Source organism: Macaca nemestrina, chromosome 1, assembly GCF_043159975.1.
Source record: "Macaca nemestrina isolate mMacNem1 chromosome 1, mMacNem.hap1, whole genome shotgun sequence".
Taxonomy (NCBI): Eukaryota; Metazoa; Chordata; class Mammalia; order Primates; family Cercopithecidae; genus Macaca; species Macaca nemestrina.
Window position 1 is genome coordinate 152,329,957 of NC_092125.1, and position 19,247 is coordinate 152,349,203.

The following is a 19,247-nucleotide window of genomic DNA, read 5'->3' on the forward strand; positions in this document are numbered from 1 at the left end:
TGATATATTTGGTGGGAACTAAACCCATGCTTTTTTAAGGTCAACAAACTCTTTGTGAAGAAGTACCTTATCAGCTCAGGCTAAATTGGAGTTCCCCAAGTGAAAGCATGTGTGAGGATATGAGTGGGGTGGGAGGGGTGTTACTGTCTCAAGCAGAGACAATAGCGTTCTCGGTCACTGGAAGTTAGGAGGTAAACGACAACTTCCAAGCAGTGAACAGAATATAAATCCAGATGAAGTCATGAAAAATGAGCCTAAAGCAACATCTAAATCACCAAGGGTTTCAAATCATGTTATTAAGCTTTGACTTTATTCTGAAAATACCTTGTCTTGTCTAACACCGAAGTTAGTAGCATCATATGTTAAAAAATATATGTGCTTTTAGAGTAACAACTGCATTTTCAAGGAGTTAAATCAATAATTTGAGAGTGATGTTTCTGAAAACAAAAACAAAACAAAACTTTAGAGACTTTGGAAAACGTGATACGAAAAGTTGAAGACACTTTGTGAGAAAGCTAGAGAAATAGTTTAATCTGGTCTTCCTAAATATATACCTGTTTTTTTTTTTTTTTTGAGATATCAAAAAAACAGGAGTGCAGTGGCACAGTCTCAGCTCACTGCAACCTCCACCTCCCAGTCTCAAGCAATCCTCGCACCTCAGCCTCCTGAGTAGCTGGGACTACAGGTGCATGCCACCGTGCCTGTCTAATTTTTTGTATTTGTGGTAGAGATGGAGTTTCACCATGTTGCCCAGGACGGTCTCAAATTCCTAAGCTCAAGCAATCCACCCACCTAAGCCTCCAAAAGTGCTGGGATTATAGACGTGAGCCACCATGCCTGGCCTTAAATATATACTTTTTTTTTTTTAAATGGAGTCTCGCTCTGTCACCCAAGCTAGAGCGCAGTGGTGCGATCTCCACTCACTGCAAGCTCCGCCTCCCGAGTTCATGCCATTCTCCTGCCTCAGCCTCTGGAGTAGCTGGGACTCCAGGTGCCTGCCACCACCCAGCTAATTTTTTTTTTTTTTTTTTTTGGTATATTTAGTAGAGACAGGGTTTCACCATGTTAGCCAGGATGGTCTCGATCTCCCGACTTCAGGTAATCCACCCTCCTCGGCCTCCCAAAGTGCTGGGATTACAGGTGTGAGCCACCGTGCCTGGCCAATATATACTTTTAAAGCCAACATTTGACACTTAATTTAGTAGAGATTACCGGACATTATAAAGTCACATCTCATGAAGATTTATCGGAGTGTAAAGGTGCCATGAATACTAATTGAAACAGCCAGTTTGCCAGATATGTGAAAGGCCACACAAACCAAGTGGAAGGGTCTATTCTGGAGTAGTCTCCTTTAGAGACAACCACAACCAGAGACAACCAACTATTCAATGGTCTTCATAGCTTGAGTTAATACTAGTCATTAAGCAAAGCAATCATGAAAGAACAAGATAAAAGAAATGTTTACTTAGGAAGGTGATCAACACTCAAAATGTAGAGTCTTTCAACTTTTCAGAATGTTATTTGTGGTTGTTTCTACCAGTCAATTCTGTATCTTATTGATTATTTTATTTCCTCTAAGTTGTATTAACATTCCAAAACCCCAAATCTACAAAAATGGTTAGTCCACACAATGGCAATGAAAATCCTTCTGAGCATCCTTTAAAAGCACCAGCTTTATGATTATACTTTATAGTTTAACTCCCAAAAGTTGTGAAAAATATTCAGACACTGAGATAAGTAAATTTGCATAAACTATTTTGTCTCTAAGATATTTACTTTCTGTCAGTACAAAATGCTTCAGAAAATGACCTTAACAATTTCTAAAAGGTAACAAAGTATTTGAGAAAGTATTGTTTTCTAAATTTATTAAGCAGTTATGAAAAGAGAAGAAATCTAATTTCTGAATTAAAGACAACTTAAAAACTTAGTAATTTTTTATAAGTTTAATGTCTTTTGCAATTAGAAATCCTATTCAGTAATGGAATATGAATAACATCCTGCTCAAAAATGAGACCAACACAAGTATAGATGTTTCAGTTCATAAATACCTGATGATTGCAGAAATGTGGCTCTAAAAGGATCACTTTGATTTACTTTTTCTTCTGAAAAGTAATGGTCTATCTTTACATTGAGTGGATATCTCCTTCATTTGAAAACATAAACCACCCATCAAATGTCAATAATAATGTGATTTTAAATAAATTGTTAGAGAACTTCTGTCATTTCACTTCTCTTGAAAGAAGTAGCATACAGTTTAATAATCATAACACTGTTCAAATTATTATTATGTCTACTTTGACAATGTAGGGTGTAGCCACATAGAAAGTGCTAAATGAGTTATTTTAACACATTTTTAAAAGTTCAATGAAGTATTAAACATTGGAACTTCTAAAACATTGTAAAATAGTGCCTGAATACAAGATAATATTTTCTAAGAGACTCTAAGGAATAACATAAAATATTATTGTAACAGGATCCTTAGGGTATCGCTTCTCCAGCCAGAATCCTTGTGTCCAGTGGCACCTTTGCCTGAGTTTTGTTTGGGCTGCTGGGCTCATTCCACCCACTCAGTCCATCAGGCTGTGCTTGGCTCATGCTACTGGCCCAGATCCCACATCTGTGAAAGACAAGCCAGGTATGGAGTGGCAAGGGGTGTGTGAGTGAGTGCAGGGTCTGACCACTGTGCATAGCCAGGTGTGCTGGCTATGGCGGCACCAGCATAGGTGTTGACTGCCTGTGAGGCTGCAGCTGGACCAGGCATACTGTGAGCAGCTTCCACTGTGAGCACTGGAAACCTGGTGGTGTCCAGAAGCTTGGAGATGCCAGGAACCACAGAGCCCCAAAGAGGGTGTCGTAGGCCTGGCTTGGGGAGCTCCTAGGTCTGGGCTCTCTGAAGGGCCACAGTTCTTTGCTCCTTCTCTCTTCTCTCCTTTGCATTGCTGGCAGTGGGGCAAGTGGGGTCATGTTTCAGAGCTGTTTGTGTTACAGTTGTTTCAGTCTTGCCATTAGGTGGGTCCTGAGGTCTTGTCCCACATCCAGGAAGAATCAGGTATGCAGATTCCTGGCGGGTGAGCAAGGTGGAGAGGAGCTTCATTAAGCAACAGAACATCCCTGAGGAGACCCATGGTGGATAACCCCTTTCTGCAGGCAGGTTGTCCCAATGAGTTCAGGAGACCTGAAGTGGGTAGCTCCTTCCTTCCTGGAAGCTGGTAGTCCTGACATCTGTGTGAGTCTGGCTGAGTCTGGCTTTTTTATGGGCTCAGAAGGGAGGAAGCGCATGCTGATTAGTCCATGGGCAGCCATGGGCAGGCCTGGAAAAAGCACCATAAGTTCTCATTCTGGGGAGTGGACTCCATCTGTAACTGGCAGCCTTGCCCTCAGGCTCCCTAGCTTGAAGGTGGGGTTTTACCAGGGATCCGCCCCTTTCTGCCCAGGCACCTATCTGCCTTCAACCATCAACATGCTGTCTACGGAGCCCAGGCTGTTGGTGCTGAGGGGCGCCTGCAGGCCCTCATCAAGCCACTTTCAGCCACCCCTGGCCTCCCTCCCACACTTGTCAGCACCCAAAGTCCAGAGGGAGTGCCCCAAGGAGTCAGGGGGCTGTCTTGTCAGTGCCACCCCGAGCATGCACACACCCAGCCGAGTCACAACAGTACCCAGGCTCAGCCATAACTTTGCTCTGCACTGGAGTGGGTGCCGGGAGTCAGGAGAGGCAAGACAGCAGGAGCAAGCACTTTGGAGCCTGCAAGGGCAGGAGCTTCCCATGTCCCTGAGAGTGCAGAGACGCCTGGGTCCGGAGCCATGACTGGGTGGCTCCTGCCTGTTCCTGGCTCCCATGGGCCCCATGGAGTGTGTAACCCTTGCCGCATCTCTCCTGCTGCAGCCAGTGTCCTCGCAGTGGCCACTCCAGAGGGCCCACTGCTGCCATCATTATCATTGAGAAATAACATAGGAAAAGGAGACTTAAAGCAAACCCAGCCATTTTTATGAAGGAAGGACTATTAACTTATACATTAATTGGGATTCTATTTTTGTGATAGTAATTTGTGGGCTTGTTATTAGAAATTTATAGATAGAATTTGGACCCCAACTGCAAAATGTGAGATGGGCAACATTTAAATATACAGTTTTGGTTTATGCAAAATATTGTAATTTATTCTAATATGTATGAAGAGAATAAGTGCTAGAGGTGATGGATACTCCATTTACGCTAATGTGATTATTGTACATTGCATGCCTGTATCAAAGTCTCTCATGTAACACATAATATATATACCTACTATGTACCCATAAAAATTAAAAATTAAAAAAGAGATTAATATATTTTCCCAAAGCAAACAAGAAAAATAAAAAGAGGGAAATAGAGTTTGTAATACGAAGAATTATGTTTAAGCGTATTAATTTTCCCCTACTCAAAACACCAGTCCCTTTTTGATTTTTACCAATAGTACATAATGTGTGGATTAAGCTAAAGGCTTAACATGAAACCTAGATAATTGCTTCTGGCTTTCATGTCTTTTGAAATAGAAAAAAAAATAGTGTCTTCTTTAGCAATGGGACATGTGTAGGTATACACATTCAGGTTACAAGTGTTTGATGGTTGCAGAAATTTGACTGTAAGGATTATATTGACTCAAAATGTGTATTTAATTTTATTATGGAATAAAAGGAGAGGTTATATAGATGCAGAATTGACATTTGGCATTTCCTGACAAAATATTATATACAACAAAGTAACAGTAAATAGCAATTTATAGTTAAGAAAGGAAAATTCCAGTGTTAATGGACTATATTACTCAATTATGATTTTATTTTTCATGGATAGTGATTAGCTTGGGAATGATTCCTTAATGTCTTTCATGGGAAGTAATTTGGTTTAAACTTAGCTGCAAAGGATCTGAACTTCTTGAAAAATTTAACATTATTCATAATTGCTTTATTAGTTATTTTAGAAGTTTGTAAAGGAGAAGCTTATTAAGAAATGTAATTTGATTTACTTATAAAATTTTGCCTTTTCTTTTTCAAATCATATTTAGATTTACATTAGGAGCAAAAATGGCATTCTATCTATGGACTTTTCTGTGTATCTGGGTTCCAATAAAATTAATATCCACATAAAATAAATTATTCAATACATATTTATTATGTATTTACTACAAGCAGGTTCTGTACTAGGTACTAGTATGCAAAAGTAAAGGTTTATACTTGATAAAGACTTTTAAAATACTACTGGTGATAACCAAATGAAAAGCTGTTCACTTAATTTTTTAAAAAATTCATTTATTTTCTAATATGGCACAAATATATATTGTGCTTAGTAGAATTCAAAATAAAAAACTTCGCTTATGCTATAACTCAATCTTTGGAATTCTTCAGTAAAAGTCACTAAATTAAGAAGTTATATGGAAATTGGAAAGAGCTGGAACATTTTATAATGGCTGGGAATTAGCTGAACAAACTCAAGCTAATTCTGCAAACTAACACAGTGGAAAAAGGGTTACCAAAAGTCTTTCTACAAGGATTACATTTGCAATGTTATAAATGAAATCTTTCTCTTTTTCTACTAGATTGAAGAAAATCCCAAATGCATTGTGATTGGCTTTTAGAATATTTAAAAATCTTTCTCAGATACTTAGAAATAACAAATATTCCTAGTAAAAATGCTGAAATCGGACAATTATTTATTGTAATTTAAAAAATGATCAGTTACAAAAATGTATTTAATTACAATTATTATATATAAATTGAATTATGATGTATATGTATCACATTTAAATTGAAAAACAAAGCAACTCATAATTAAATAAAATATGCAGTTTTATAGTATATGCATTTATCATATATTTAAAATATATTCTATAAATTTAACTATATAGTGATAATATAATAATAAAGATAATATATTTATACAAAGTATTGTGTGCTTGCACTTTATATAAATAATATGTATTATATAGGATTAAATACTGGGTGTATGTGTGTGTGTATGTGTGTGTGTGAAAGCAACCACACATTTTCCAGAAATATAACTTAAATGCTTTCATAAATTGCTTCATACTGATGTGTATGTTGCATAACTAATTTATCCTAGTTTTCTAGAAGCATGAATATATTTTATAAGAATCTTCCAATGTGCTTTCTGAATATTCTTCAATATTCTTAAATGTAACACAAAATGTAGTCGATATGGGGATGTTAATATGTTAAATTTTAATATTTTTTAGCTACATAAAGCATAGTATCTTCTACCACAATTCATCTGTGACTGTTTCTCCTCTAAGTTACTATTTTCAACTTTGTATTGTACAGTGTGCTCTCAATTAAATCTATAAATATATATAAATCGGAGGTCATGTGACAAAAAAAAGAATGCCATGCATTATAGAGAAACCCTTCAATTTACTTCATAATTTTAATAGTTTTGTTTATTATTATTTCTGATTTTTAAATAATTTAAGCAGAAAACAAAGAACACTGATAGAAAATGCAATTGTTACTGGTTTAAATCACGAAGAATTACATTCCACAGACGAAGGCAACGTCAAGTCATGTGGCCTCCTATAAGCTTTGTACCTATGACAATTACTAGTTTTGTTATCTTGGCTGGATGACTTCTCTTTGCCTCTCTTCTCAGTTGTAAAATGGGAGGGTAAACAGAGAAGAGAAATTAAATAATCCACAGCAAATTCTGGAAAGTCAGAAGCAATTGTTATTAATCATTACTAATTATTACTAATACACACTAGCATTATTAGTGGGTGTTACTCTTTACCAGTGTACCTAACATGTTTTGAATGAGCACTCTTTCCCTCCACTCTAGTAATATTATTGACAAAGACAAGGAGAAAAAGTAGATGTTCTTTAAGCCACAATTTCTCGAAAATGATTATCCTACTTTTGGGTATAAGTTGCCAAATTTAACTGGTACTGAAGATTTTTTAAAAATTATAAAATACAATGAACATGCACATGATCCTAGAGAGAACAAAGAATATCAGAAGTACAATGCATGATTTGCTTTTCTCTTTCAGTTGTGCCCTATGAAGTAAAAGGTGTAACAAAGTAACTTTTTATCTCTAAAAAGAATGATTTATCTTTAGAGGCTTTTTATCTCTAAAAAGAATTATTTTATTCAATTTTATATCATTAACAGCTGACACAAACTACTTAATTCACATTAAATTAAATAACCAAACATTTTATTTACATTTGGGGAATAGAAGCAGAAAATGCCATTATAATTAAAAAACATATATTAGGCAACTCTACATTCTTGGTATATTAGTAGGGGTTTTTCATTGCAAAATTAAACTGTTGGTCCTTATGCTTTAAAAGCATAGAAGCCCAAAGTAATATTGTTAATAACAAATATTCTAACAACTTAAAAACAACTGGAAAAATAAGGAACTAATACCAATGAAATAAAATTCTTACTTGAAGTGCACACCAATGGGATTAAACATTTACTCTGCGAACTGTGATTGTATTGTCTGCAGAATTGGGTGGGTGGGTAATATTGTATGCTCTGTATGCCAGTAGGGTTCAAAAGTTCACCACCTTCTTTTTACCTGGGGTTATGTCTGCCTGTTTGGATCTTCCTCCAACCTCCCTCTCCTGCAACCCTGCATGTTTCTGAGTGTGCACACACACACACACACACACACACACACACACACACATTTTGTAACTTGTTCTTATCTCCTTAGATCTGCACTTGAATCTTTCCCATGGAACATATATTAGCTGTGATTGTCATATAGTTATTTATGCTTCACGAGCCTCAGTTACCTGGAATTCATTCATTCATTATAATTTAATTAACTCATACAATTTTTTGTCAATGATTTGATCAGTAAGTAGGTAAAATATTTGTTAAGTTAATTTATGAGGGTTACAACTTTGCTTTAAAATACCTTTATTAATCCAATAAACCTATATCCTCTTACGGAAAATGCTCAGGTAGAAAGGATCTTTATGAAATTCCCCAAATGTGAGACTTCCAAAATAAATATTTTACAAACACATAGTATAAAATGCCTCTACCAATGCAAAACGTTACTTTGAAAGACATTTTTGAATGCAGTGAAGGTTCGATTAGAAGCAACTTCTTTGGAAACTACCTGGTTTGTAGAGGTGACATCAATTTTCTTTCTATACTCAGAAATTTGACAACACTACTTAAGTATCCTATTTTGTTACTTACTATTTCTCAGAACTTTTGCAGCTCATGTGTTTTCTTTGTTCTGTTATCTCACTAGACTACAAAGCCCCTCATGCCTGAGAATTTTTTCCCTTTCGATCTGCTAAATCAAGGCCTTCTGCTAGTTTGCTCTTTGCGCCTGCTTCTCTGAAGTTTGCAATATGCACTAGATAGAATATCACTGCAGCAACAATAGGCACCCTGGATATAGACTGATAAATAATAGATGGACAGACAGAGAGATGGTAAAAGCCATCGACTAGTTCTTCCCAAAGTTAAAAGGGACTGAAAAATTAGCAGGAAAGATGAATGGGGAATGGAACAAAAACTAGTCAAACGTTTAACTCTTGAACGTTTTCTTATATTCATTAATACCCATATAATAAATAATCATCAACACATATTTCTTTTTATATGTAGAATTAATACATTTAATAAGGCAAACATAAATTAATGGGTCATGTTTCAACTAAGAAGCAGAAATAATAGGAATTTACAAAAACAAACTTAATTTAGATGTTAGTATTTCCCATTTATAAAACAAATGCTTCCAGATAAAAGAGTTAATACTGAGTGTATACCCAAAGGATTATAAATCATGCTGCTATAAAGACACATGCATGCACACATATGTTTATTGCGGCACTATTCACAATAGCAAAGACTTGGAACCAACCCAAATGTCCATCAATAATAGACTGGATTAAGAAAATGCACATATACACCGTGGAATACTATGCAGCCATAAAAAACGACAAGTTCATGTCCTTTGTAGGGACATGGATGCAGCTGGAAACCATCATTCTGAGCAAACTATCATACACCAGGGCCTGTTATGGGGTGCGGGGAGAGGGGAGGGATAGCATTAGGAGATATACCTCATGTAAATGACAAGTTAGTGGGCGCAGCACACCAACATGGCACATGTATACATATGTAAGAAGCCTGCACATTGTGCACATATATCTTAGAACTTAAAGTAGAATATTTTTTAAAAAAAGAGTTAATATTTATATAGCATTTACTATGTCCTTGGCAAACTAATAACTGAACATATTAGTTTGAGTCTGAGTTTCCTCAGTTTAGAAGCAGGAGATTCCACAGACACTGATCATTTGATGCCTCCAAAGACAATGCTCTATGCCTTTATGTCAGAAAACTTGACCAACAAACAAAACTGGCCTGAAAAGCAAAATATAGTTTACAAAATTACAAAATAAATTCTGATGTGAATGGCATTGCTTTATGTTAGAACACGATTAGCCAAATGTAATTTTCTGTTATTTCTGAATCAAATTTCTTACTATCCAAAAGAAGTTTTAAGACAAGATGTTTCTTTGCTGGCATGCAGCCAATTTAAGTAATCTGTTAATAGATATTCCAGTACAACATTTTATTTCATGTATGTCTTATAACATTTTTTTCACCTCTGGAAAAATTTAAAAAAGATTTGAATAAAAAATATATTTTTAATTATCCTTGATACAATTGTATTTGCCTATTCACATGAGAAGTGATCTTTTTCTTTACATGTATCTAATTAGGGCAAAAGTAAGTGATGTTTTTATTAGCTAAATCACTTATTTAGGAAGCCATCTTTTGATTGAGCACAGTCTTATTTTTTTATCACCAAAATATCAAATTGTGTTTTGCAAAATTTGAAAAGGTATATTATTTTCCTTTCCTATACACATAGGAAAAGACATTCTTCACAAATTAAGATTGGTATAGCATATATACATACTTATATATATTACATGTAAATTTTAATAATATTATTTCTAGACTAAGACAAATGTTAATAGTTTCTATTAAAACGGAGCAGCTCTGGGTTCAAATTTATAAATTATCCAGTGGGAAGCAAATTAGGAAACTCAAAATAGGATATACCAAAAAACATTTTTTTTGGAAATTCATCCTGAGGAGAAACTCTCATTTACGTGACATATACTCAGAATTTATTGGTAACATTGTGAGGATTTAAGAATATTTCAACTAACTTTAAAAATCTGCTTTGGGAAAAAAGAGAAAGGTCTTACTGCTTTCTATTTTCTAAGCGTTCAATTTATAAGTCAATCTCCTTCTCTCCAACACACACACACACACACACACACACACACACACACACTTTAAAATATATATCAACTTAAAATTTAGAAACAATTATGTATATCAAATAACTTACAATTTAGCAAATACCACAAGCAACTAAGATTCTCTGACAGATGTTACCTGGCATGCCTGCTATGTAAGAAATGCCACGCTTGTCAAATTCCATTGCAAAAACATGCAGGTTCCCAATCTCTAAAAGTCTCTTTTGGAGACCTTACCCAAAACTGCATTTCAGATATGAAGAATATTAGTCTCCAAAGGATATGCCCTGCTGCCTTCTTTCCCTGTTAACAGTATTAAATCATCTTTGAACAGAAACCCTTTATAGTTTATCACAGCCTGACAGCCCAAAGGTACAGGTAACTTTTGTTTCTGGTCATTCAGGTAGGGCACTCCAAGTCATTGATATATATGTATTTCTCTATTGTAGTTTAGAAAGAAAAGAGTATCTGTCTTCATTTTTGTTCATAATGTAAATATATACCCACCCTTGCTTTCCCCCAACCACTCTCTCCCCATCCCCAGGGGAAATTCTTAGACCCTGCAGAAAAACAAAAACAACAGGTAGCAGTCAAAATCCAACTATTCTTAAAAAGGAAATGCAAACTAAGGAGAGATTTTGAAGGTTTTAATTTACTTCCCCTGTTGCACAACCTCTATCACCAATTTGGATTGTGACGTAAGGATCGACTAGTGTTAGGCGGATGGTTAATGTAAAGTGCTGTCGCCTCAGTGACTTATTACATGAGCACAAGAACACAGCTGAGTATATCTATGTCATAGTCCATCAAGGCAGACTTTATATGGTTTTAATTAAATATCTCTACTGTATATGTGATTAGGCCAGTTGTTTATTTCCAAGTTAGGTCAAGCTTCAAACTAAAGTAAACCAGTTGCATTTGTTTGTTTAAAAAAGGAAAAAAAAAAAATGAGTTTTTTTTTTCAGAAAATTGCCAGATAAAATGACAATTTGCCAAATTTGATGATTAATCAATTATCAAATTAATACAAAACAATTGGAAGTAATAGAAAAATATAAACATTACATTTTTATTGAGAAAATGCTTTAAATTAACTTAAACGTAGCTACAATTAGATAAAAATAATTTATAAAGTATGGAAGAATTGTTCAATAAATTTAAAAAGTTTTACTGGCAAAATCATGCTTTACTACCTTTGTTAAACAACAAATTAGTTTTTTTTTTTTCTTTTATTCAGCAAGTACAGATAAACTAGGCAGCCAAAATGGTTCTTTGGGGTACAAAAAAAGGGTGCAGAAAAGAAGAAATATTTTTTCCAATGTCATGAAAAAAGAATATATCTGGTATAAATTTAATAAAACTAACAAATTCTGAACAAAAAGTGTAGATTGCTTTGCTCATTATTTTCCTGATTTTATTTACATTTCAAAATCAATAACAATGAAATAATCTAGAGTGTCCTTCTTAAAAGAATAGAAAGAATTGTTTTAGTGGGGCCAGAATTTCCATATTTGAAGTGAGTATGGCTAAAATAAAATTGTTCATTTTAGTTGAAATCATTACAAAAGAAATTCATTGCCCCATTAAACTTATGCAGTCATTTGTACTGTGTCCTGAAAAAAAGTTTCTGTAACTTTTCAGTTTCTGTAACATCAGTTTCAGATGAAGATTTTTGCTGCTGTGCATATTACTTCCTCATATATATGTTTTTAAAATTTTTACTTTAGCCCTGAGAACAACAAAAAGATAGACTTTAAAGGAAAAATAGAAATTGTCTTAAGATTTTAAAAGTCCTATGTAAACAAAGAGACTGGAGCTTAAATTATCTGAATCTCTTCTAGTTTTGTGTGAATTCTGGCAAATTAGTCAAGCTCTGTGAATCTCAGCTTCTTCTTAAAAATGGAGAAAGTGTCCATCTCACATGGCACCTATAATGATTAAATGAGATTCTCTTTGTGAAAAAGGCCTAAACTGGCAGAGACAGCTATAAATAGTAGCAGTAGTATATATAAAAAGTAAAGAACACTCAAAATTGCACATATCATTCAGATAGATAACTTACAGCTGCAAGGGGAAAGAAAAGCAGCAATATGTAATGCAGTACAGTTTAGGGTTGGTCTGGGTGGTCTGGGCCTGTGTCTTCATCTTTGTCTCCTTCACAGTCTCTGACTCTGTCTCTGTCTTCACCTCCATCTTCTCTTCCTTCTCCTCCTGTTCCCCCTTTCAGATGCTGAATCCCATCAATCTTAGTGCTAGGTGCATTCATTCTATCTCACTTGAACCTCATGGCAACTCTATGGAAGTGGCTATCATTGTATCAATGGTTGTGCTATAAAAATCACACTAAAAAAGGAATATGCATGGTCAAACCCTCATTTTTAGTTGATTTGCACTTTTTTCTTTCAAAATTTCTCAATTCACATGAATTAACCTAATTCTAGGTGAAAACAAATGTATTTTCTCTGGATTGTTCCTTTTTAAATAGTTTTACAAAGGAAGGGGAACATCACACACTGGGGTCTGTTGTGTGGTGGGGGGAGGGGGGAGGGATAGCATTAGGAGATATACCTAATGTAAATGACATGTTAAATGGGTGCAGCACACCAACATGGCACACGTATACATATGTAACAAACCTGCACGTTGTGTACATGTACCCTAGAACTTAAAGTATAATAAAAAACTTTTTAAAAAAGTTTAAAATTATTTATATGAACCACGTTTATTGCTTTTTCTGATGATAAGGAAATACATAATTATTGCAAAAAATCAGAAAATATAAGAATGCAAAATGGAATAAAATTATGACAACACCCAAATATATCTAATGTACATTAGTTCTCTTTGTTGGTATAGATGAGGAATAAGAAGAAAATTATCAGTTTATCTCTAAAAAAAAAAAGAAGCAACACTGTCTACTTATTATGAATGTAGTTAGTCCCTAGAGTAGGATGGGCTACTACCATGTTCCCCTAGAGGCTAAAAATTTTTTTGAAAAAGCAAACACCAGAAAGAGATCATAACTTATCACAAATAATAATCAAACATGAAAGATCAAAATAAGTGACCAATAACTCCATATTTGCAAGCCTTTGCCAAGACAGTCATTATTTCTGAGAATTTTTAATTTAAATTTCCCTTTGATTTTTTATTATATATGTATTTGTGCTTGTGGGCAATTGGAGTGACCTGAATGCTTTCCCCAAAATTCATATGCTGCAACTTAATTGCCCATGTGATAGTATTTAGAGGTGGGGGTCTTTAACCCATTTATGCCTGAGGTTGCAATTTTTTGAATTTTTGTAATCAGACCCTAGTGATGACCTTGAGCAGTAGGATATAAATAACTCCCACATGCTTAGCATTCCAATAATGGAACACTAGGCATAAAAAGGTTTTAAGAAGTGATTAAGAGGAGAGAAGAGCCCTCATGGATGGGATTAGGGCTCTTATAAACGATCTTAAGGAAGTGAGTTTGTTCTCTTCTGCCATGTCATGACACCTAGACTGTGCCATCTATGAGGAACAGGTCTTCTCCGGACACCAACCTGCTGGTGCCTTGATCTTGGACTTCCCAGTTTCTAAAACTGAGAAATAAATTTCTATTATTTATAAATTACCTAGTTTGTGGTGTTTTATCACAGCAGCACAAGCAAGCAAACTAAACAGAAATGAATCTCAAATTCTTTAAAAATTTTTTTGGCGTAGGTAGGGTAGAAATGGCGTATGTTTAAAACGACACAAGGTCATTGGATTAATTTTTTCCATGTATCACACAGATGGCTTTAATTTGTTACTGGTATACATGGAGCACTCTATAATTTTCTTCCTTATATTAATGTATTTGGTGTCTTAACATTTGATTAAAAATTAAGAAATAAACTGTATTAATATGATAATTTTTACATAGATCGAGTCTGTAAAACAATTTTAAAGTGGTATGAGTTTTAATTTGGGTTAGCATAAAGTCTCTCACTTACAGACTCCATCTGCAAAACCTTAAAAGAGGGAATACACTTAACATATATAGAGCTCATAAATAATCACTAAAGCACATATTATGGTTCTGAATTATATATTTGTCTGTTCTCATAGAATAAAAAAATTCTGCCAACTCTTGCCTTCATTTTCTGTTTTATAGTCACAAAGACATATCTTTCATCTGAAGGCCTCAAGCTCCAGTCATTAGGAACAAAACTGAAATCATAAGTAAAAACATAAGCACAGAATTATGTTTCCTTTTCTACCTTGTGCCTGGTAACATCAAAAGTTAAGTAATCTGAGGCTTTTATCATGTGTGCAATGGTGTATCCAAAGAGCATGTTACAGTCCACTTTCTCCATTTCTAATCTTACTATTGTTAATGCTAACAGGACATACAGGGTCTTTGAACATTCTGAACAATACACCTTGAAGTCTCACTAAGTCAGCAAGGTCTCAAAGGTTGTACCATGTAAAAGTCAAGTAATTAAACACTGATTACTTACTGCTTAAAAAAAAAAAAAGGCTGCTGGGAAAAGTTGGATTCAGAAGGTCTAATTTCACACGGAACATTTCAGTGAAAATTAAGCCTTTAACTATATTCTGCTTGACTTGATTTGAAAGAAAAGGATAAGAAAAAAAGATTATAAAAGCTATTCAGTAATGTCTTCCTGCAACAGAGCTTTGGGAGGTGACAAACAGCCGCTGGTAATTCATTTAGTCATCTTTTCCCCAAACAGCATTTGGATTCCCCTTCAAAATTTGGCTGCAACTCTTTAGTTTCATTATTCTTTCGAAATACAAAGGTTCCTGCCTTCTCTCCTGGCACTGGTTGAAATGTTTCAGCTCCCTAGAAACAGCTAATTTCTAATAAAGTTTGCAAACATAGTAAACCCCATTTTACCTGATGCTGTTTCATTTCCCATACATGGAAAAAAAGGGAACTCTTCCCCAGAGTTTTAATTTTGACCTACTTCAACTTTGTAATCTTTTAAATCAGAATAATTAAAATTTAGAAATATTTAAGTTGTTCTTCCTTCTATCACACCCTACTCTCCAATTTACCTCAGTGGCTAGTATGTTGAAAAATGCCAGAGATGACACAGGTGCTAAAATTATTTTGCTGAAAGGCATCACAATTTTTTTTGGTAGCAGTAGAATTTATTCAAATGTGCCTTAATATAGGTGCTGAGGCTTGCCCATGGTGCTCTCGATATATAAGGCCCGGACATTCTGCCAGTTTTTCTTGAGCAATGACACGAAGAAGTTGACAGCCAGGTGAATGTTCTACACAAGCTCATCGGCTCTCATTTTCACGTGGCCAACAGCCAGAGCCAGACATAACACCTTCTTCATTTGGAACTTGATGGTGGACTTCACCTCATCCACTTTGGCCGCCATGTTTTCGTTGTGTGTGAGCAGGGAAGGGAACTTTCCTGCCTTATTTAGGCCTGGACCCAGGATTTGTGGGATCCGCTTTATCAGAGACTCTAAGGCAAAAAATGCATTACACTTCTTGGCTAGCTTCTTGACCAGTTTCTTATTTTTGTTGAGTTTGTTCAGCGCCTCAATGTCCATGTGGGGGATATCCACGGCCTTGGCCTCGTCACAGTGTTACTGGTCCCCCAGGACACACACAGATAACTTGGGGCGGGGAGTGGACTTAAGCCTGACGGTGCCCGAGAGGCGCTTGTCTTTCTGGGGGTCACAGTTCCTCCAACTAGTCTGCAACTCCGCTGTCTCCAGACTTGGGGCCCTTGCGCTGGTTTCCTTGCAGGACTTCCTGCATCACCTTGTACACAGTGTGGCAAGAGACTTTGCTGCTCATGGCTTCTCGCACTGAGCTAACCAGAAAAGAGACACATTTCAATTTTTTATATCTCTTACTCTCTCACTCTTCCTGTTATTGGAAGGTATTTCTTTTCTTTCCATTTCGTAGATGAGATTAAGGATTATCTAACAGAAATAATTACACTGCTTGTTAAAACTTACTTAATTCATATCTTGCAACTATCACTATCTGTTCGCAAGAACATATAAGATTACTTTCTTGTTTGTCTGGAATTACCTGTGCCAAATTGATCAAATATTTCCTTAACCAATTGTTTCTAAGAATTTCTACCTTACAGAGAGAATGAATCAGTTTAGTTTATTAATCCCTACTGAAACACAAACATACATATGTTAGCTTATTTATGCCTACTAAGGCATAACTATTTCACTAGGTTAGATAGTATTGGGGAAATTTTCTGTAGCAAGGACTAAGAAGAAAAGTACAGTTTCAAATAATATATGAGCTACTTAACAAACATCTTTGAAGATACTGCTGGTGAAATTTGTTGTAGGGAAAATTTTTATTCCTAAATAGGTAATATTAAAATATGCGGCCTTTTCCTCTCACTTTCTTTAATGTTGCTGCTTTAAAAAAATTGACAAATAAAAATTGCATATATTTATCATGTACAACATGATGCTTTGAAATATGTGTGCATTGTGGAATAGTTCAATCCAGCTAATTAACATATGCATTACTTACATACTTATCATCTTTTGTGGTGAGAATATTTAAAATCTACTCTCTTAGTGATTTTCAAAATAGAATACATTGTTATTTACTGTAGTCACTATATTGTACAGTAGATAACTTGACCTTATTTCTCCTAATTGAAATTTTTTACCTTTTAACTAACAACTCCCCAATTTCCCACTTTCCAGATTTTGGTAACCACCACTGTGATATCTGTTTCTATGAGTTCAGGTTTTTAGATTCCATATGTGAAGAGATCATATGATATTTGTCTTTTGTACTTGGCTAACTCACCTACAGGATTTCCTTCTTTTTTAATGCTGAATAGTATTCCATTGTGTGTGTATACCACATTTTCTTTATCCATTCATCTGTTGATGGACACTTAGGTTGTTTGTATATCTTCTGTATCTCGGCTATTGTGAATAATGCTGCAGTAAACATGAGAGTGAAGGTATCCTAACATACTGATTTCATTTATTTTGAATATATACTCAGAAATGGAATTACTGGATCATATGGCAGATATAGTATTAATTTTGGGGGGAATGTCCATACTGTTCTCCTTAATAACTGTACCAAATTACATTCCTGTCAATAGTGTGAAAGGGTTCCCTTTACTTCCTGTCCAACACTTTTCATCTTTTAGACAATTGCCATTCTAACAGGTATAAGGAGGTATCTCACTGTGCTTTTTAATTTGTACTTCCCTACTGATCAGTGATGTTATGCATTTTTCATACACCTGTTGGCCATTTTTATGTTTTATTTTGAGAAATGTCCATTTAGGTCCTTTGCCCATGTTTAATTGGGTTGTTTTCTTGCTATTGAGTTGTTTGAGTTACTTATATATTTTGGATGTCAGCTTCTTACCAAATATGTGGTTTGCAAATTTGTTTTTCCCCATTCTGTAAGTTGTCTGTTCACTCTGTTGATGGTTTCCTTTGCTGGGCAGAAGCTTTTTAATTTGATGTAATCTCATTCGTTTTTGTTGCCTGTGCAGTGCTACTTTTTTGGTTAGTTTTATTTTCACTTATTTTCTCAACATACGAGAAATGTTGAGAGTTGTAGCTGAGTCCAAGATGATTTTAATGGATCTTAGTTGCTAAACTTGTTTATTTTAATAAAAATAAGATCATAAATATATAATTATAAAGTAATATTTTTAAAAGGTGATATTTTAAATGAAGCTATTTTAAATACTACATAGTGTTAACTGTGAGCATAAATTCAAAACCCAGCCAATAGTTCCCTTTTCTTCTCCTTTGTGTTAAGTTTATTACACCCTGGCTAAGAAACCACTTTTCAATGGTAAACATCCCCCCCTCCCCCGCTCCCCGAGAGGCAAGTGAAAAGAAAAATGGGTTCTTTTGTGAAGAAAAAAAATAGCATCAGAGGAGTATTAATACAGTTTTCAAAATTATTAGTGGAAATACGTCCTGTGCCAACAGACCTTTTAATTTAGATTCTTTATTTTGAAGCATTTGGATCTAACTTCTGTACATTTCCAGAGATTGTGGATTTCAGTGTTCCCGTGGGTGTCACGTGCAAAAGGAGAGGAAGATATTGCTTCTGTGAAGCGCAACAGTGGAAAAGCAACCCTTTTCTAATGAAGAAACACAATCCTTGGTTTCACCAAGAAAAACAACGTGATCATAGATAGATTTATATTAGAGAGAATTCCACTGGAAATCCTTTGCCTGAATGACCTTCAGAAAAACAGTAAGGCAGCAATGTGGGTGGTATCTTTGCTGCTTTTCTGGCAGAAAGAATGGAACAGGAACTAGGAGTCAGAAATACTTCATTTGGTGTAGAATCCTAATCTTATCTTCATTCTGACAGCATCTCCTTTTACTTGTTAAAATAAAAATAGCAATCCTAAATTTTAATATAGTTCAAAGGGACTGTATAAAGATGAGGACATTTCCTTGGCTTATGTTCTTTCTGCTTTTGATCCATCTATGAATGCACAAAATACCTTAATTATTTTATTCTTGAAGGTAGCATTAGCTAACTTGGTAACATGGGCCGGTAATACATAAAAGGCACACATAATCAGGAGGAATATTTTCTATGAAAATGCCAGTTACAACAGCTATGCAGTCACTTAAATTTCTTTTAAAAAGCAGGCTTGCTGATGATTTCAGACTTGGAACCTTATTAAACGTTAATCAAAAACAAGAAAAACTCAAATGCAGGTGCTTTCTTTGTAAATTAAAATTGTATTTTGCCAAGACTATTTCTCTGAATATGTAAAACAAAGTGGTATAATAGGGGAAACATAATCATTGATGGGATTCATTTATTTGTTCAGCATCAAAATCTTCATATTAATTCACATCTAGTTACAACACAAATCTTTTCAGTTGAAGAAAAAAAAAGAAAAACTTTCCTTTAAGTTTGTGTAGTAAAAATAGCAAATAACATATCTATAATATATTAAAAA

General features: G+C 34.9%; 1 pseudogene; it reads right to left on the reverse strand.

Moving 5' to 3' along the window:
• Positions 1-15,450: 15,450 nt before the first annotated feature.
• On the reverse strand, positions 15,451-16,102 carry LOC105482712 (large ribosomal subunit protein uL1 pseudogene; annotated as a pseudogene).
• Between the last annotated feature and the right edge of the window lie 3,145 nt (positions 16,103-19,247).